Source organism: Suricata suricatta, chromosome 1 (assembly GCF_006229205.1).
Source record: "Suricata suricatta isolate VVHF042 chromosome 1, meerkat_22Aug2017_6uvM2_HiC, whole genome shotgun sequence".
Taxonomy (NCBI): domain Eukaryota; kingdom Metazoa; phylum Chordata; class Mammalia; order Carnivora; family Herpestidae; genus Suricata; species Suricata suricatta.
Window position 1 is genome coordinate 28029531 of NC_043700.1, and position 18391 is coordinate 28047921.

An 18391-nucleotide genomic window follows, 5' to 3' on the forward strand; every position below is an offset into this window, starting at 1 on the left:
CCTGTATACTTACTCAGTAGAGATTCACTATATGCATTAGCCCATCAGAAGCCCTAAAGAGTCTTCTTTTAAAATTTTTTCTAAGTTTGTTTATTGAGAGAGAGAGAGAGAGAGAGAGAATACATGCATGAGTGGGGTAGGGGTAGAGAGAGAGGGAGAGAGGCTCCAGGCTGATACAGAGCAGAGCCCCATGTGGGGCTCCAACTCATGAACTGTGACATCATGACCTGAGCCAAAATCAAGAGTCTGAACTTAACTGAATGAGCCACCCAGGCGCCCCCCTAAAGACTCTTAAAGAAAACTTTTGACTTTGTTTACATGACCAGTTCCTACAGAGCACCACAAAACATTCTAGCTGAATGTTTTATTGTTTACCAAAAACTTTTATATCCATCTTATCTCTGAGTACCTTTTTTTAAATTTTAAATTATTTTTGGTTTCAGGGTTCAGTTTCACAAATCCATTGGATTTAAAAGCAAAATTTTTAATATGTAAAGATTTCTGATTTTTTCTGAACATTTTGGTTCTTTGTGTTTTTCAGCCTCTTCGTTGTCTTCTTTTTAATAACCCAAAGTCTTATAATAATATCCTTATATGGAACTACCTTTCACCATAAAATGTAGTATTCAGAAAATTCCACAGTACTTCACAGACCTAGCCACCCCTCAAACTAGATAATTTTGAAGCTCTTAACTATGTTGCATTATTCTTATTTAAATATATAACTGGAAAAGTCCAGCGTCAACTATGACTGTTGATTGAGTTTTTACATACTGAATAAGCCACAGCTAGCCAGGAATTCTTAATGCAAATAATTATAGTGATGAACAGAGGACATAAAAAGAACTGCCTGAATTCAAGTATTGCCCATGTCACTAACTAGACTTGTATTCTTGAGCATATCAAGGCTTTGGGGCTAAATTACCATAAATTACTGAATTAGCCAGAATAGAGTAGATGAAAAAATATTAAGATTCAGGGAGATTTGTTATCTCACCCAAAGTCCTAACTATGTAAATGGAGAAACACTACACCTGAGTATGGAGGCTGACCATTATAATTTTAATGCTTGCCAAGAAAATATTGCATGTTAACAAAGTATTTTTCAGCAAAGTTCTTAGATACATTTGTTTTAAATATCAAAAATTAATTCAAATAAAGCCCAGAATGATTTGACATACAGTGATTTCCCTTTGTTATTTATATACTGTGATTTGATGGTATGTGATGTAAAAGTAATTACAAAAGTAATTATTTAAAAATAAATGATTGGGGTGTGTGGGTGGCTCAGTCAGTTGAGCATCTGACCTTGGCTCAGGTCATGATGTAGCTCATGGGTTTGAGCCCCACATCAGACTCTGTGCTGACAGCTTAGAACCTGAAGCCTGTTTCAGATTCTGTGTCTCCCTCTGTCTCTGCCCCTCCTCTGCTCATGCTCTCTCTCTCTCTCTCAAAATAAATAAATGTTAAAAACGTTTTTAATTAAAAAAATAAATAAAAATAAAAATAAACTTATTAAAAGTGGTCATTTAAAATGTTCTTTGTGCCCCATATTGATTCTAAAGAAGTAGGTTTTAAATTAGCTTGTCAGCTTCCATAGTCCCATGAGCCAGGTTAGGACAAAGTCCACCCATCGGAATCAGCCTAATCAAAGTCATTATAATCCTGAACCAAGTGTGTATCCTCGTTCATCCTTAAGGCAGTGGTTTTCAGCCTTCTTTGCTCATTAAAAACATTTGAGGCACTTTTTAAAGTGTGGTCCATTCTACAGATTTTCATTTGATTGGTCTGGAGAAGAGCAGAGGCAAAAGTTCCCTGGGGGTTCTAATGCACAAGCAAAGATGAAGCCAAAGAGGTATTAGTTACCCAGTTAATCAACACAGTGCCAGCCAGTTTTTCTAGGCCAAGACTTGGATATTTCAAAGCTCCTGTGGGAGAGTTTATTTAATACCAGAGAAGTCATTTTTCCCCCTTTATCTACTGTGCAAATTTGCTTGATATTGTAATTTCTATCCTTTTATGAATAGGATGCTCTTATTAAATACTCATTTTAAAAAAATTAAGAAGCCTCGCCTTTTTAATATCACTCGTAGGAGGAAACCAGGTGGGAGAAGGGGAGGAATCATGAGTAACTTGGAACACCTCTGTGCCAGAAGTGTCTTCATATTCATTAAATTTATTTATTCATTAAAAAAATGTTTAATGTTTATTTTTGAGAGAGAGAGAGAGAGAAAGTGCAAGTGGGAGAGGGGCAGCAAGAGAGGGAGACACAGAATCCAAAGCAGGCTTCATGCTCTGGAGCTGTCAGCACAGAGCCCGACAAGGGGCTGGAACCCACAAACTAAGACATAATGACCTGAGCCAAAGTCAGACGCTTAACCAACTGAGCCACGCAGGCGCCCCTACTTACTCATTTTGTAATTAAACATACAATTCTGGAAACAGCTATTGAGTACAGAGACTGTGCCAGGCCATGTTCTAGACCTTCATGGTACATCATGGGATGAAGCAGGCAACAGTCCCTCCCCTCAGGGGGTTTACATTCCAGTGCACGTCTAACACATGCCAGGCTCTAAACTATGTCCTATCCAGATAAAGTCATATAAAACAGGGTCCCTGCCCCCCACCCAAGAAAACCATCATTTATAACATGACACCTTTTTATACATGATAAAATAGTGACTTGGTTAAGTTAAAATCTGTAGGTGTTGAAGTCAGGACTCCAATCCTCCCTGCATACCTTACCACCTCCTTATTAACCATGTTTGGAAAAGTATTGTCAGTTCTCTTCAACAATAAGGAGTTAGTATAAGTTCTTGAGCCAATCAGTGGTGTTATTAAGATGATGTTTGATGAATCTAATTCTAGCCCAATGTTTGGAAACCAAGTATGGAGACATCATGCCAAGGTATAAAAAGTGAAGTGGACCAGGTTGGATGAGACAGGAAGTGATGGGGATCTTAGCATTAAATGACTGGAGACGTGGACACTTGACACCAGAAGAAGTTGAAGACTGGGCTAGGGAAGCTCCAACGGTGTATCCATCACCCTTGTTTTTAGGTCAGACCCAATCAGAAGGCTACCTCAGAATGAGCTCCGCACATTGAAAATGACTTTGGCCACTACTGGCCACATCATACCTCAGGGAGGAAAGCTACTAAGGGCCACAGAGTATGTAGTAGTATCTTGCCTCTATGCCATCCATGAGAAAGGACATTTATGAATGGTTTTCCTTCCCTGGCCTCCAGAAAGCTGGGTGCTTTGTTATTCTAGTCTGCCTGCATTGTCCTCATCTGTAAATTGAATGTGCTGAATCAGCTGATTGCTAGGGTCCTTTCAAATGCTAACTTTCTATGAGTCACTTCTTTATTGTATGTATCCAGAAACAGAAACACAGTATTTAAGGCCTGCCTTTGATAGTTTTTAGAGGTTAAATGATGCAAAATCAGCCCAAACCTCTTTTGGCACAGAGTCTATAACCATCTTTCATTCCAAAGAGGAAGAGCAGGATTTCCCTCTGTATCCAACATTTTGACTCGTATTGGGAGTACATGTCAGCACCACTGGTAATGACATATTCAGAATCAGGAAACATACTTATTCAGTGTATATGTTCTGCCAGTCCCTGTGCCGATGGTATTAGAATATAACTTATTAAAAATTTGGTAGTGTGAATAATTAATGAGACTGCTTTTGCTGCTTTTAAGTACTTCAGAAATACGATTTCAAAAATCTATTGAAATATGGCTGATCCTTTAGAAGTCAAGATTTTTAAAGTGTTCAAATTTGTACTTGTTATGATTTAGGCATTTAAATTTGAGTCAGTTACATGGTGCTATAGTTAGCAACAGGATTTATTCCTACCATCACAAATGGAGATCAGAAAATGTCACCCTGTGAAAACAAACATCTCTGGCACCAGAAATGCTCCTTTCTCCCTCATGTAATGGAGTTTTATTGAGCTTTGGCAGAAAAACAGAAATCTGCATTCAGGTTTTGGGGAGTGGAGAGGCTCATTCATAAAACCATTTCAAAACCTACTGAAATGTTCCACCAAGAATGGATGCCCAGGGGTGCCTGTGTTATGCCCAGATCGCACTATCATCCCCAAAAACCAGAGACTGCCAGGGAGACTGAGTCACGCAAAAGCAAAGGGCATTTATTATTACGGGCTCAAGCTCGGGCTCACAGACCTCACCAGCGCAGTGGATCCGGGCTGAGAGCCCCCAACAAGGGCTGAGCAGGGTTTTTATGGGGCTTGGGAAGGGGAGTGACAGGAAATTGTGACACAAGTACAGTGATCCAACCATTATCGCATAACAGCATTGGCAGCAACTCTAACCATACGTATTGCTTAGAGCATTCATTACTTTTGGCAGGACCCAATCACAATATTTAGTGTTTCTTTGAAAATAACCAATTATAGGTAGGGTGTAACTAGCCCTAAGCAATAAGTGATTATCCATAGCTTCTATCTCTAGGCCTGCCCTTAGGAGTGTTAAGCATTTTAGCTGGCTGCTTCTGATTGACTGTTACTAGGGGGTCCCCAGTTGAGCAATCTGGGCCCTTTTATTGTCTAATGATTCTGAGAAACTGACACTTAGGCCTCCAAGATCAGAGGGGAACCTTGAAGCCTGTCATGGAGTCAGTTTGGCTCAGACCTGCGTCCTTTCACCTGAGTGACTCAGTAGGTTAAGGGTTTAGCGTTTGACTCTTGATTTTGGCTCAGATCATGATCTCACTCATGGCCCATGATGTCGAGCCCCACATGGTGCTCTGCACAGAGCCTGTTTGAAATTCCCTAGATCCCTCTCTCTCTGCCCCTTCCCTGCTCGCATGCTCGCTCCCTCTCTGTCTCTTCCCCTTTCTCTCAAAAATAAATAAATATTTAAAAAATGGATGCCCAGTCTTCAAAACCTGTCATTTACTGCTCTAATGAATTCTATTTTCATAATTATGAATACGTGAATTTTCAATTCATGTGATTTATTAGAAACCACTTATGACTCTGACTTTTTGTATGGGTTACAAGCACCTATTTGGCTGCTCTGTTCAAATACATTTGGGACCTTTTAAGACAGAGCTGAAACACTGGCAAATACTTAATATGTTTCATTTGAAAGAATTAGGGTCTAGTCTTGTAATGCCCAGGATTTCAATATCACTCCCAAAAACCAGAGACCCCAGGGAGACCGAGTCACACATGTAAAAGCAAAGGGCAGGTTTATTACAGCTTAGGCTTGCCGGGCCTAAGTTCAGTCTCACAGCCTTCACTAACGTAGTGGATCTGTGCTGAGAGCCCCGAACAAGGGCTGAGTAGGGTTTTGATGGGGTTTGGGAAGGGAGAGTTACAAGAAATTGTGACATAGGTACAGTGATCCAATCATTACCATATAACAATATTGGCAGCAACTTTAACCATACATTTTGTTTAGAGTGTTCGTTACTTTTGGCGGGACCCAATCACAACATTTAGGGTATCTTTGAAATTAACCAATTACAGAGCGAGTTCAGGGTCTTATTTGGTGACTATCGGGTTAACTTTAACATTAGATAACAGGGTCCTATCTAAAGTTTCTATCTGTAGACCTCACCTTTAGGGATGTGGGGAGAGGTGAATGGCCTTTCTTGATTGGGTGTCGCGAAAGTGGTCTCTCTTGCTCTAGGCCATGTGTAACTGCTTGTTAATTTTCAGGGAACTGAAACCTAGGCCTTCTAGATCAGAGGGGGAACTTAAAGCCTGTTTGGTTTAGACTTGAGTCATTACAGTCTATTTTTAAAGATGTAAGTCAACCAAATACAATGTCTTCTACTTGGTTATTGTAGGTCATTCCTGGAATTACATCTGGGTTGTGTTGAATGCTGTGATCTGATCCTACCTATAAAGATACCTCTGGTAGTCAAAGGCGTATCTAAAATCTTGTTTGTTTCATTCTTAAATAATATCAAAATTCCTGAATTTCACTTAGCCTAAGGGATTGTTCCACTTGCTTCAAATCTGAGCCTTGCCACAGACCGTTCTTTATGTCCTTTGTTGCAAATGTGCAATGAAGCATTCTTAGATCACCAAAAAAAAAAAAAAAAAAGAAAGAAAGAAAGAAAGATACACTTCGGACTGTTAGAAGTTTAACCTTTAAGAATGCTGTGAAGGGCAATCTGGAAAAAAAAAAAAGAGAGAGAGAGAGAAAGAAAGGGATCTCCTCATTCTTCCCAGGGTTTAAGTTGAGAAATTGGGGGGAAAGTGGGGGTGCTTGTAAATTTATTGGCTCTGTGACCAACACAGCGGGAATTACTAGCGCCTCATATTTTTCCTGCCCTTATTCAACCTTGCCAGGGGTACAAGCTGCTCAATGACTTATCAGATGACATTAAAAAAAATCTTATTTTAGCTTCAAGGACTTGGCTTGCTTCGAGGCTATGGCTCTGGAGCCTTTAAATGCAAATGAGGGAAACCCCGGGTTATAAAGCATCTGCTTCTGCAGACAGGTTTTCAATCCTGTTACCTTAGCAACATTTGCCCTTGTATTCCATAGGCCACCTTGACAGCCTGCATAATGTAACTGGCTGGGGGAAAAAAAAAAACCAAAACGAGGATTTGTGGGGGTGGGGGTGCGGGGGAAGCCAGCACGTAGGGCTTTTGTATTGGTGAGTGCCTTGGGATCCTTCATTTAATGTCCCTGCAACAAAAATAGAAACCTCATTTCAGAAGTTAAAAGTTGGGGGGGGGGGGTAAAAACGTTGATATAATGAAATATATATATATATATATCTCAGACCATATACATATACATATACATATACATATACATATACATATACATATACATATACATATCTCAGAACTAGCCGGACCTGAGAAGCATTGATGTTCCGAAAATATCCTCCCTACCAGCCGTGCTGCAGATGTGTCCCCGAAGCTCAGCCGGGCAGGCCATCTGCTGCAGTGTTTCCCTGGAAATTCCCAGCGACGCCCCTCCCGGCACTCTCCGCGCCTCCCCGGCTCAGACCAGCTCGGTGGAGGAGCTCGCCCGTGACGTCACTGCTGCTAGCTGGGAGGGAATCCCAGGCCCTGCGTCCCTCCCGTGGAGCCAATCTTGGTTGGCTCTGGATGCTGAAAACCTGGGGCTTTTTTTTTTTTAACCATAAAGAATAACAAAAGCAATATGCAATTCATCACAGTCCACAACACACAGTTTCTAACAGATTCTAAATTCGTGATAAAAAAAAAAAAAAGGATGACATTTATCTGTTAAAAGAGTGCTTGGCCCACAGTGGCATCGCAGCCGCCTGTCCTCCGGAGTTTTAACCTACCCTCTGTGGATGCATGAAAAAAGAAATGATTTTTGTAACCACTTTAAAAAATAAAGGTAATGCCTATTTCTTATCTATATATTGTTACTGTATTGTAGCTTCTGCAGAAAATTGGAAGGCAAATCTCCGATGAGCCACAGCTGCACGGAGACCCACAGCGGTGCAATGTTTAGCTAGTGTGCATTTTGTCAGTTCTTGGGCAGTAGATGAAATAAGGCTTTACCTAGTTTGATACACAGTGGAGAAATGGGACCTGTTTGCTTTCCCCGCTCATCTGAGAGTTAATCTCTGGGTAACGTTGAAAATATGGACAAAGAGATATCTTTGGAAGATTGTATTAACTCTAAATGTGTTTAACTCATATGCTGAGAATCACAGAAAAAAAAAACCAAAAAAATTAAATAAAGCAAGCTTTAGCAATGGTGAAGTGGGACACAGAAATAGAAATAGAGACTCTTGGAGAGCTTATCTTTTTTCCAAGAGCTGTAGATAATTATGGCTTTATTGTCATATTATTTCTAGGCAGTAAATCACAGTAAAAATAGTGAATTCTTAGGGGGTAGCTTACTTTCCTTTTTGTTTTGTTTTCTTTGAATAAAAATGAGAGTGATTACAGCCTATATTGATTGCGTTCTGATTGCTGGGTATTCATCATTATTTTTTGTTGTCATCATAGAATTAAATGTTGAGTCCATGAATCAATCTATTGTGTGGCACATTGCTAGAAAAGAGTTGTATCTTTTTTTTAAAGAAACTGGTCTAACAGGAAAGAAAAAGAACATACGCTTTCATATTTTTTTTTTGTTTTCCACAGTGCTTCGTGTTCTGGTTCTATTTAGAGGTTCCTCCTCTTATATTTACAATTCTTTACCTTTTTGTCACTCAGATCTTTGTGACCAAAATTCATTTTCCCATTCTCCCCATTCAATAACATTGTTACATTTTCACCCGTAAGCTAATGTGTCAATAAGGGAAATGCATATATACCCAGCCTTTCAGGCCACAAACAAGAAGGTACAGAAAGTGTATATGGCTTTTCAGTAGTATTTATACACAAGAGTCTTTTAAGATTTTTCTGGAAATACTACCTGACTGCACATTACTACAAAGTGCTAGCTGTATATAAAGATAAATTTATTAAAAGATGAAAAAAATGAAGAAGAATCCAGGAGTTCTTACAAAGCTTTATTGAACTTAATCTCCCCATTTCTTAACCCCTTCCTCTCCTTTCTCTTGGGAATGTTATGAAGAGTTATTATAAAGCATTTGGAATTTAGAAGATTCTGTCTGACTGCTAGTTAAAATATTCTTTACTCGCAGCGTTTGTGAAATGAATCTTTCAAACATTAATCCCTTGAAGCAGGAAGGATAAAGAGATTCGGGCCCAGGATAAATCTTATTCTCTCTGCTCTCTGCTCTCTGACATCATGGCAGGTCTGTCTTCTTCAAAGCCATTCAGCCAGCCCACAGCTTTTGTCTTTTCAAGTTTTCTTAAAAATATAATTTATTGTCAAGTTGGCTAACATATAGTGCATACAATGTGCTCTTGGTTTTGGGGGTAGATTCCCATGATTCATCGCTTACATACAACACCCAGTGCTTCTCCCAACAAGTGCCCTCTTCAGTGCCCATCACCCATTTTCCCCTCTCCCCCATTACCCCCATCACCCCTCAGATTGTTCTCTGTATTTAGGAGTCTCTTATGGGTTTGCCTTCCTCTCTGTTTAAAACTACTTTCCCCTTCCCTTCCCCCCATAGTCTTCTGTTAATGTCTTTTCAAATTTTTAATTGTACCCTTTACCTCAGCTAGGAAAACCTTTGATTACCTCCCCATCCATCCCTTCTATTTCCTTCTCTTTCTCCACTACCTCTACAACCATCACACTAGGCCCTGGAATCTTCTGGGTCCCCAGGCACAGAATTTTCACATGCCGACTGTCGCTGGGTACCAAGCGCTACCACTTGGAGAGAACTACCCTGTCAAAAATTAGGACCAAATAGAGAGACAACACAAAGCTGGTCAGACTTGCCTTTAGAGATAGATTCTATTTCCATTTTGCAGGTGACACGGCCAAGCAAATAAGCAATGTTGCAGATCTGAAAACAGCTCACATTCAAAGTATTCAGTCAGGGACAGAAGAAGACAATGACATGCTCTCAAAGATCAGCGATTTCATAATGGGGAACTATGGTGTTGTCTGTTTTCCTTGACTTGGGAGTCCAGATAAGAGAAAATGGGACAAAAGAGCATGCATTTGTTTTGCGGAAGAAATCATATTAAAGAAAAAACAAGCATCACTAGAAAACCCCTGACAGTTCCAGAAAAAGTAATCCCACTTCTGATTATTGGGCAAGATACTAATAAAAGACATTTATAAAATGTTTAAAGAAATCCGTTTTCTTAGTGATAAACAACTTCCCTCTGAATGTAAGTTATAGCACAGCTGATACTTTGTATTTTATTCATCAGAAATAACAGTTTCCATTTGATTGTATAGCAAAGATGTAATACTTTACTACAATTAGGTTTAAATTCTGGAAAAAGAGAAATGCATTGTCAAGTTTCATGTCAGAATTTTCTAGGATATGCCATTCAACAGGAGAATATACTGTGCTATATTCTCCTGTTGACCTTGGGTACGTCCCTTAACCTCCAAAAACCTTGGTTTCCTTCTTTTCTTGAAAATGCAGGCACTAATACTTGATGTTGTCTGTCTATATTGTTTGAAGGTTAAAAGGGCGGATATAAGCCGATGTGCTTTTGGAAACAGTGATGTACACGTCTGATTCGCCGTTGTGCATTTTTGCACCTTCTGTGCTCCAGCTTAGAGGCTGGCAGTGTCCTTGTCAGCTGTGTGGGATCATGTTGCCCTCTAGTGACTGCAGATCGTACAGGCCCCAAGGAAGCCTTGACAGAAAAAAAGTTAATGAATTTAAAAGAGGGAAGGAAGGGCAGGAGAGGGAGGCTGGTGGTAGAAACTTGTGGATGTAAACCAACTACAGTGGCAGGAAAAATAGGCAACAGCTTGCTATGAGTAAGCGGACTCAGGACCCAAAGTGAGAGAATGGAAAGAAATAGAATCGAGAGAGAATTGAGATGGGGATGACTCCAAGAAGCTGAGTGGCCAGGGCGGTAGGGGAACTGGAATCTGGGCCCAACTTTGTTAATGCCCAGCCCCAGACCTCTGCAGGCTCTGGCCTCCATAACCAGTCCTGTCACCCGGCAATGAGATCATTGAAATAAAGGTTCACCAAAGTGCCTGGCAAGACCAAAACTCTTTGAGTCAACATAAGATGAGAGAGAAGTAGAACAATAAAAAAACGACATGAAAGAGATGTGTTGAAAGGTCCACTGAAAACATTCCCAGGACTCTTTAATAGGTCTGGAGTCACTTCAGTAGGGCAGGATCTTCAAAGCAATCTGGTGGCTGAGTGACACAAATGTATTGGGAGATTCAGCCCATTGTGTGATTGTATAAATAACCACAGTTGTCCTGCAGTGTGGTTACATCCTCCATGAGGACCCAGCCTGCGTGCGATCAGTCTCTGAGACTGAACGCTAGGAACCTCACTAACTAATTTCTGAAGGGCTCTTTCTTCCTTTGGAAATTAATCCCTCTTAGAATCATCTGAGAACCAATCTTACTGCGATCTTATAGGCTTTCCCATTTCATAGTGTTGATGTCACAATCTTTATACATTAAGCTTGTATGCTGATTTCTCTAAACCGATGGGATATGACAAAAATAAAAGTAATCAAAGTCTGTAAGCACTGTATTTCTAAAATTAGGATGCCACAAATAATCATGAAGTTCTGTCATTGCTCTCTCTAGACAAATGATCACTCATGGATGAGTATTTGGCTTGTTCTTACCAAAACATAGGACAGTGCAGTTCAACGGAAGGAATCCTGTTAGAAGGGAGGGGTCTCCATTCTGACACTGACATTTGCTGGTTGTATGATCTTCCACAATATTCTAAATTGATATAAGCCTCAGTTTCCTTACCTCTGAAATGGAAATAAGTTCACTTATTCATATCAATTCAATCCTTACAGTGTGTCAGGGACTGTTTTAAACTGCTAGATTTCAGTGAACAAACCCTGGTCTTTCCAAGAGTCATGACAGAGATCAATAGGTGTATCTTTTAAAACTAAGTACTGGGGGTGCTTGGGTGGCTCAGTTGGTTAAATGTCCAACTTCAACTCGGATCATGATCTTGTGGTCCGTTGGTTCGAGCCCCACATTGAGCTCTGTGTTGACAGCTTGGCACCTGGAGCCTGCTCCAGATTCTCTGTCTCCTTGTCTCTCTGCCCCTCCCCTGCTTGTGCGTGCACTCTCTCTCTCTCTCTCTTTCTCAATAATAAATAAACATTAAAAAAAATCCTCTAAAGTACTGTAACAAGTATTTTGCATTCCTAAAGAAATGTGGAAACAACAGAAATCTTTTCCACAAAGGCCAGCACCTAAAATTGAGTTATCCTGGGGGCTCCTGGGTGACTCAGCTAAGCATCTGACTCTTGATTTTGGCTCAGGTCATGATCTCACAGTTTGTCCATTGGAGCACCACCTCAGCTCTGCACCGACACTGTGGAGCCTGCTTGGGATTTTCTCTCTCTCTCTGCTCCTCTTCTGCTCCTGTTCTCTCTCTCTGTCTCTCTCTCTCTCTCTCTCTCTCTCTGTCTCTCTCTCTCTCTCTGTCTCTCTGTCTCTCTCTCTCTCTCTCTGTGTCTCTCTCTCTCTCTCTGCCTCTTCTCTTTCTCTCTCTCAAAATAAATAAGTAAACATAAGACAATAACTAAAATTGAGCTTTCCCTTGGGTGCCCTTGTTGCCTGAGAGCACTGGAAGTGACCTACCCCAGTAAACGTATTTTCTAGGGAGCATAAAACCTTCCATTTCCCGAGAACTATTAGGTCTGCCAAAGAGTTTTCAGGAGCAAATGAACAAATCAGCTACTATACACCAGACTATATCTCTTTATTTAAATAGTTCCTCCTGTGTACCCATCTCTGTAGTCTAATAGCTTCTCGGTACCTTTCCACACAGAAGGGAAGGGAAGTGGCCTCTGTCATCTCAGCCCTGTGTCCCCCCCAACAGTCATCTCCCCTTCTACCCCAGCTGTCTGCCCAAGGATTCTAAAACTGTTTTATGGAGCCACCAGGTGGCAGTTAGGGCAAATGGTTTCAGGCTTCTCCCTACATCCTTGGGGAAGGCCAGGTGGTTCCTAAAGGAGAAACAAGCCCTGGAAATGGAAACCTTATACAGCTCTTGGGCTGCCAGCCCCAGGGCTCTGTGTTTTCATGGATGATACCTCACCCGGTCCCTGGGGGCAGCGTGTATTAAGGTTGCTGTTAGACAGACAGAGATAAAGAAATGGGTATTAAGGCATCATTCTTAATGTGGAAAGCCTAGAAAGTGCCCGTGAGAATCCAGTTCCCAGTGATGTTACACCAAAGTGGAGCTCATTCCACTACAGCACAGCGGCTCCAAACCGCAGATAGGAAAGGAGTGGACTGTGTTATTAGAGTGACTTTTCCAAAGGATTTTAAGAGTTTTCAGGTAAATTTGATAGTACATTTCTCTTTAGATATCTCCTCCCTCTTGGTCTTCCTACCAAGTTTCTTTCTTCCGGCTCACCTAGGTGGTGATTTCTCGCCCTCTGTGGTTTGCTTCTCTCCTTAGCTTTCAGATTCCATAATTTTACTTCATTCCCCCCCCAATTAACATACAGGGTCATGTTAGTTTCAGGTGTGCTCTACAATGATTCAGCACTTCTGTACATTACTCAGTGCTCATCACGGGAAGCAGATCACCCCGGAGTCTGTGTCACTCATCCTCCTTCCCTCCTCCCCTCCGGCAACCTCCGGCAACCAACTGTTCTCTATAGTTCAGGGTCTATTTGTTTGCTTCTTTGTTCATTTGTTTTGCTTTTCAGACTATACATATAAAGAAAATCATATGGTATTTGTTTTTCTCCAACTTCTTTTAGTTAGCATTTATATCCATTACCTGATCCATGTTATTCAGGAAATGGCAAGATTTTATTCATTTTTATGGCTGAGCAATATTTCACTGTGTATATGTATGCCACATTTTCTTCACCCTTCATCTATCAATAGGTATGTTAGGTCGTTTCCATGTCTTTGCTATTGGCACTAATGCTGCAGGAAGCATCGGGGTGCATATATCTTTATATATATATATACATATATATGTATATGTATATATATATATATATATATATACACACACATATGTGTGTGTATTTTTACTTTATATATAAGTATTTTTACTTCTCTTAATAAATAAGCCTTCATGTGCACCTGCTCAGAAGCCTGTTGTACTGAAGACTGGAGATACTGTTCCAGGTTCCTTCCCACTGAGGTGGAAAATCTTCATGTAAAAGCTCACGGAAGTGAAATTAAGAACAGAGCGTGTGACTTCTTACTTCCTTTCCTAGTTCCTAAACAGTAGAACTGATTTGGCAAGTTTACCCTATCCGTATTTCAGGCCCTTGATGAGATATAAGTTAAAACTATTTTTTTTTCCTTCAGAAGCACATTACTATTTTAAACCTGGGAGGTCTATTCAAATTTGGCATAAAAAGATGTCTCCAATTCATTATCCATATCCTGGAAAGCAGCCCTTGGATTGCTGTGCATGAGTGTTCTGGTCGGCAGATAGTTTAGGTAACTCCTCTCTGTTCATACACTGTATTTCAATATATGTTTCAAGATGAAAGTCAGAGAATACCTTCCTTTAATAGACTTATCTTTCTATGGCATTTGAGTTTACCTGGTGGAACAATTGATTTCTTCTTTCTAAGAAATTTTCCAAGTCATTACATGAAACTATTAAGGAAAACACTTTCCAAGTATATCTTCTTTTGTGTGAGAAAAAAATGTGCTTTTCGTTTTTGGTCCATCCTTATTCTCATGGGACATGCCAATTTATTATAATTTTTTTTCTGATGGAGTACCATAGAATAGCAAACTTGGAAATTGGGGGAATGATTTTTGGTGCAATATTTTGTCATCTTGCCACATTCTAGAGGAAATAAATTTCCTCTGTCAAAATGTCAAGTTGTTTTGACTTTATAACAAATGAGGAAGGAAGTTCATAAATGTAGAACAATAACTAGAGAGTGCTAAGTTCCAATCATTCTGTCCTCTATCGTTGGAGAGAAATGTAATGTGCCCTATAAATGTTCGTATGGCTGCTCAGTCACTTGGCACCCTTTTTTTTTTTTTTTATTGTTTCAGAAAACAAGATTCTGGGTAAGTATTCTGGAATGTGCCCAGTGTTACTGTTAGTACTTGTGAGGATTTCTGTCAAGGGTTATTACTTCCTTTCTCCTTTTATGCTGGCGTTTTCTTGAACTGAGTCGTTTGGACAAAAGACGCACATTTCATGAATTCCAGCTATGGGAGTGTTTTCCTCACAGGACTGTGCTTCCAAGAGTGAGGTTTAGTGAACATGCTCACGAGCCCTTCTAACGTGTCCCACGCTTCACAGAACTGCTGCATTCATTTATTAGTCAAAGAGGAACACAATTACAGCAACGATTTGCATTCTAAGCATTCTTTGTGAATACATTAGTCCTACTGCAAGAGCAAGAACACAAGTTACATAAAGTAAACTACACTAAGGGGTGTAAAGTTTTTAGAAATGGCACGATCTCAGGGTTATTTTAAGGAAAAACTGGGCACCTGTCTTTGGTGGGTTCAGTCTCAAACTACACAGGGGAGTTGGAGGTAAGGTACTAAAATACTTGAGGGGCACCTGGATAGCTCAGTCAGTTAAGCATCAGTTCAGCTCAGGTCATGATGCCAGGGTTGTGAGATCGAGCCCCACATAAGGCTCTGCACTGAGAGTGGAGCCTGTTTGGGATTCTCGCTCTCTTCCTCTGCCCCTCTCTCCCCCACTTGCACACCCTCTCTCTCTCAAATGAAAAACCAATGAACAACAAAAATAAAACCTTGATGACTAGCATTTTTGAGCCATGCAGAGTGAAGTCAAACATTTCTCTTTCTCTGTTCCTTCTGAATTTCTTCGGGGGCAGAAGTGTGGGGGTGCAATACTGGCCTTGCTTTTCACAGGAGTAAAGGTTAGCCAGCACAAGCACCCTGAATCATTAACATCCTATTTCCCAGGAGTGACTAAACTCAAATCCATCAGTGGGATCCATTCCAGAGCCCTCTCCCCTCGTTTCCGCCCGTGCTTCTTAGGAATGTGTTCAAACAACCACAACATTCCTGATCACCACCTCCAGGTGACAAAAAGGAAAAATGAGTAGCAGTGAACCAGAAGAGGTTAGGCTGTCTACTTTATCCTAACAACTGGAGCAAGAACTTTTTGTAACTTAACAAGCATGGTGGTAAGACAGATATACAAGATGTTAGCAACATTTAGAAATAGAATTTTCTAGATGTTTTTTATTTTTTCTGGTCTCTCTCAATGTTAAGTATTCTGTCTTGCTTTTAACCCCCTGTTCATTGTTGTTCTAACCTGGTGTTTTGGGAACTATTAACAGTGAAGATATCCTTGAATTTTTACATTATGTTTGGCAGTACTTACACTATAATTTCTTGACATTACTTAATTTACTATTTTTTGCCAAAATCTGAGTAAAATAGAGTGGAATGACGTATACTTATATCAGTGTAAATGGATATTAGGATTACTGCTCTTATTTAAAAAAAATAGTATTTGGACAAAGTCTATTCTTAACAATTCCATGCAATGAATAGTTAAGTAATCCCAGTGAGGTAGGGTTCAAGTTGGTAACTTTTAAAGTCTTTTACGGTTTTACTTCTTTTGGTTCTGATTTTCAATATCAGCCTGAGTATCTGGTTAATTTTAGTATTGACAAATGATACCCAATTGTGATAGAATACTACTTTCAATCTCGTGATGACATTAGTTGTATTCATTTAGCTTTGTTAGATTTTTCACTTAGCTTTTCCCATATGAATGGGTTAGAGAATATCTCTGTCTTTTCTACATAGTACAGTATGTCAGTCCATGAGATTGACTTTCTCCATTAGTCCCCTATCTGTCAATTACTGTGGTCTATGTAAACCAAGAATATTGTACCCCAATTTATATTATAGATAATGGAAGCAAATTTCATTAGCCCCATATGAAAGAAATTTAAAAAACTCACAATTGAGAAATGTATAAATGTGTGCATATGGATATATATCTCATATATTATGAATAGGAGTTATGCATGTGTACACACCCTCCACCAACTCAAATTCCCTCATATCCTACAAACTTTCCTTTAGGAATGAATTTAAATCTCCTGTTTGTGAAATCAAAGAGAATTTGCACCCAACGAAGTACTTACAAAGAGATGTGGGTAAATAATTCAAAGGACTGACTCAGACTTAAGACAGTTTGATAGCCCTTTCTGCACCAGGAAGCACAGAAAATCTCAGAGCAGGCTTGTGCTAACTTGGTGGAAAAAAATCTTTCCTTAAGAGTGCATTATCTTCAGTAGGAAATGTAGCAGTAACACCTTGCATCACCAAGCTAATTAGTGCACCGGAAAGACCCATGGTATTTCCTGTTGGCAACCGTGAAGTGAGAGAATTGGAAGGCACCAGTGCCAAGGCCCCAGAATCTTGCAGGGAGCCGAAGTGGCGCATGCCAAGAAAATAGCAACTGCAGGAAGAAGCAGATAATGCAAGGTTTTGTGTCGCCGCTACAAATGTAAATACTCATTGACCAGGAGCAGTTTCAGATTGACGGCTTTTGGGTTTGTGAGGATATTGTCAGCCAGGGTGCTCCTGATTGGACAAAAGGGACCGTAAACAACAATATCATGAGGGGGCTTCTGTGGCTGGGAAACTTACTCATTCCTGCTTTAGTTGGAGCAGTGTGGGAATGGGGAGAAGGCCAGTGGCCTCAAAGCAGCTTCTAGCTTCCCTCTGGCGAACAAGCCAGACAAAGCCATGACTGTAACATCACCCTCTCCCAGGTTCTGAAATCTTTCTTATGACCTTCCTCAGGTCAGTAACACACCATCGGCCTTTGGCAAACAAGAGACAAGAAACACAGAGTCAATGAGGGAAATCTTGCCATGACATCAGCCATGTTAATTCCTACTATGATCGGTTTTGGCCTTGATGCAATTTAGGATTCTATAGACACGTTTCCCCCATAAGGAAACACACAGAGTCATTATTGAGGGAGTAGAGGTGGAGGGTAGCCCTCATCCTACAAACACTCATACTTTTAGACGTAACTGGCCTACCCCCAAAAGTCTTCAAGACAAAGGTTGCAAGCCTGTCCCTGTGCAGCTCAAACACGCTGCCTGGATGGCTTTTACACCTTGCCTTTTGCTCTCTGAAATACACCTAGTAGGAATATATTATTGTTAATCAGGAAACCTTCACTGGCTCCAGGAGTCACCCTAGTGGGAATCTAAGTTTTATACCTTTTAACATTTAGCTGAAACCAGCTATGCTGAGAGCCTGTATTCTAACTCTGGAACATGGCAGAGAAGGAAGGGCCTTCCTTCCCTAATTCTCCAAAGAAAAATGCTAAGGTGGTCTTTGGGACAGCCAGTGGTTCCCGGAAGAGAATAGAAAGTAAGTTACAGAAAAGGATGTGGTTACAGACAGATTTCTCCTCTCTTGAAATATTGCTAATGTTGTGTGCGTCTATAACCGAACAACAGACAGTGTCCCAGCTTCTCATCCTTCCTTCCTTACACCTGCTACTGGTCCTAGGACCCAGAACTCTGGAGGGTGGGATTCAGGGCTACCCAATGGGGGAGAAAAGATTAGAGAATAGGACAATTCAGGGAAATGAATCCTAAGAGAAATAGAAAGTTACTAAACCATTTTGAGCAGAGAAAAATAAATGAATACAGAAACAAAAGATGATAGGAGGTTATCCTAAGAGTCCAAAGTGAGGACAAAAAGGCCAGGACTCATGTCCCTGAAGGGGAAATGGAAGAGAAAACAAGTGTTAATGATGTGCCTAAGATGTTAAGTAGCAGGATTTTTGACTGATGGAACATCAGGGGTGAAGGAAGGGATGGAGTAAAGCATGACTCAAGTTTCTTATC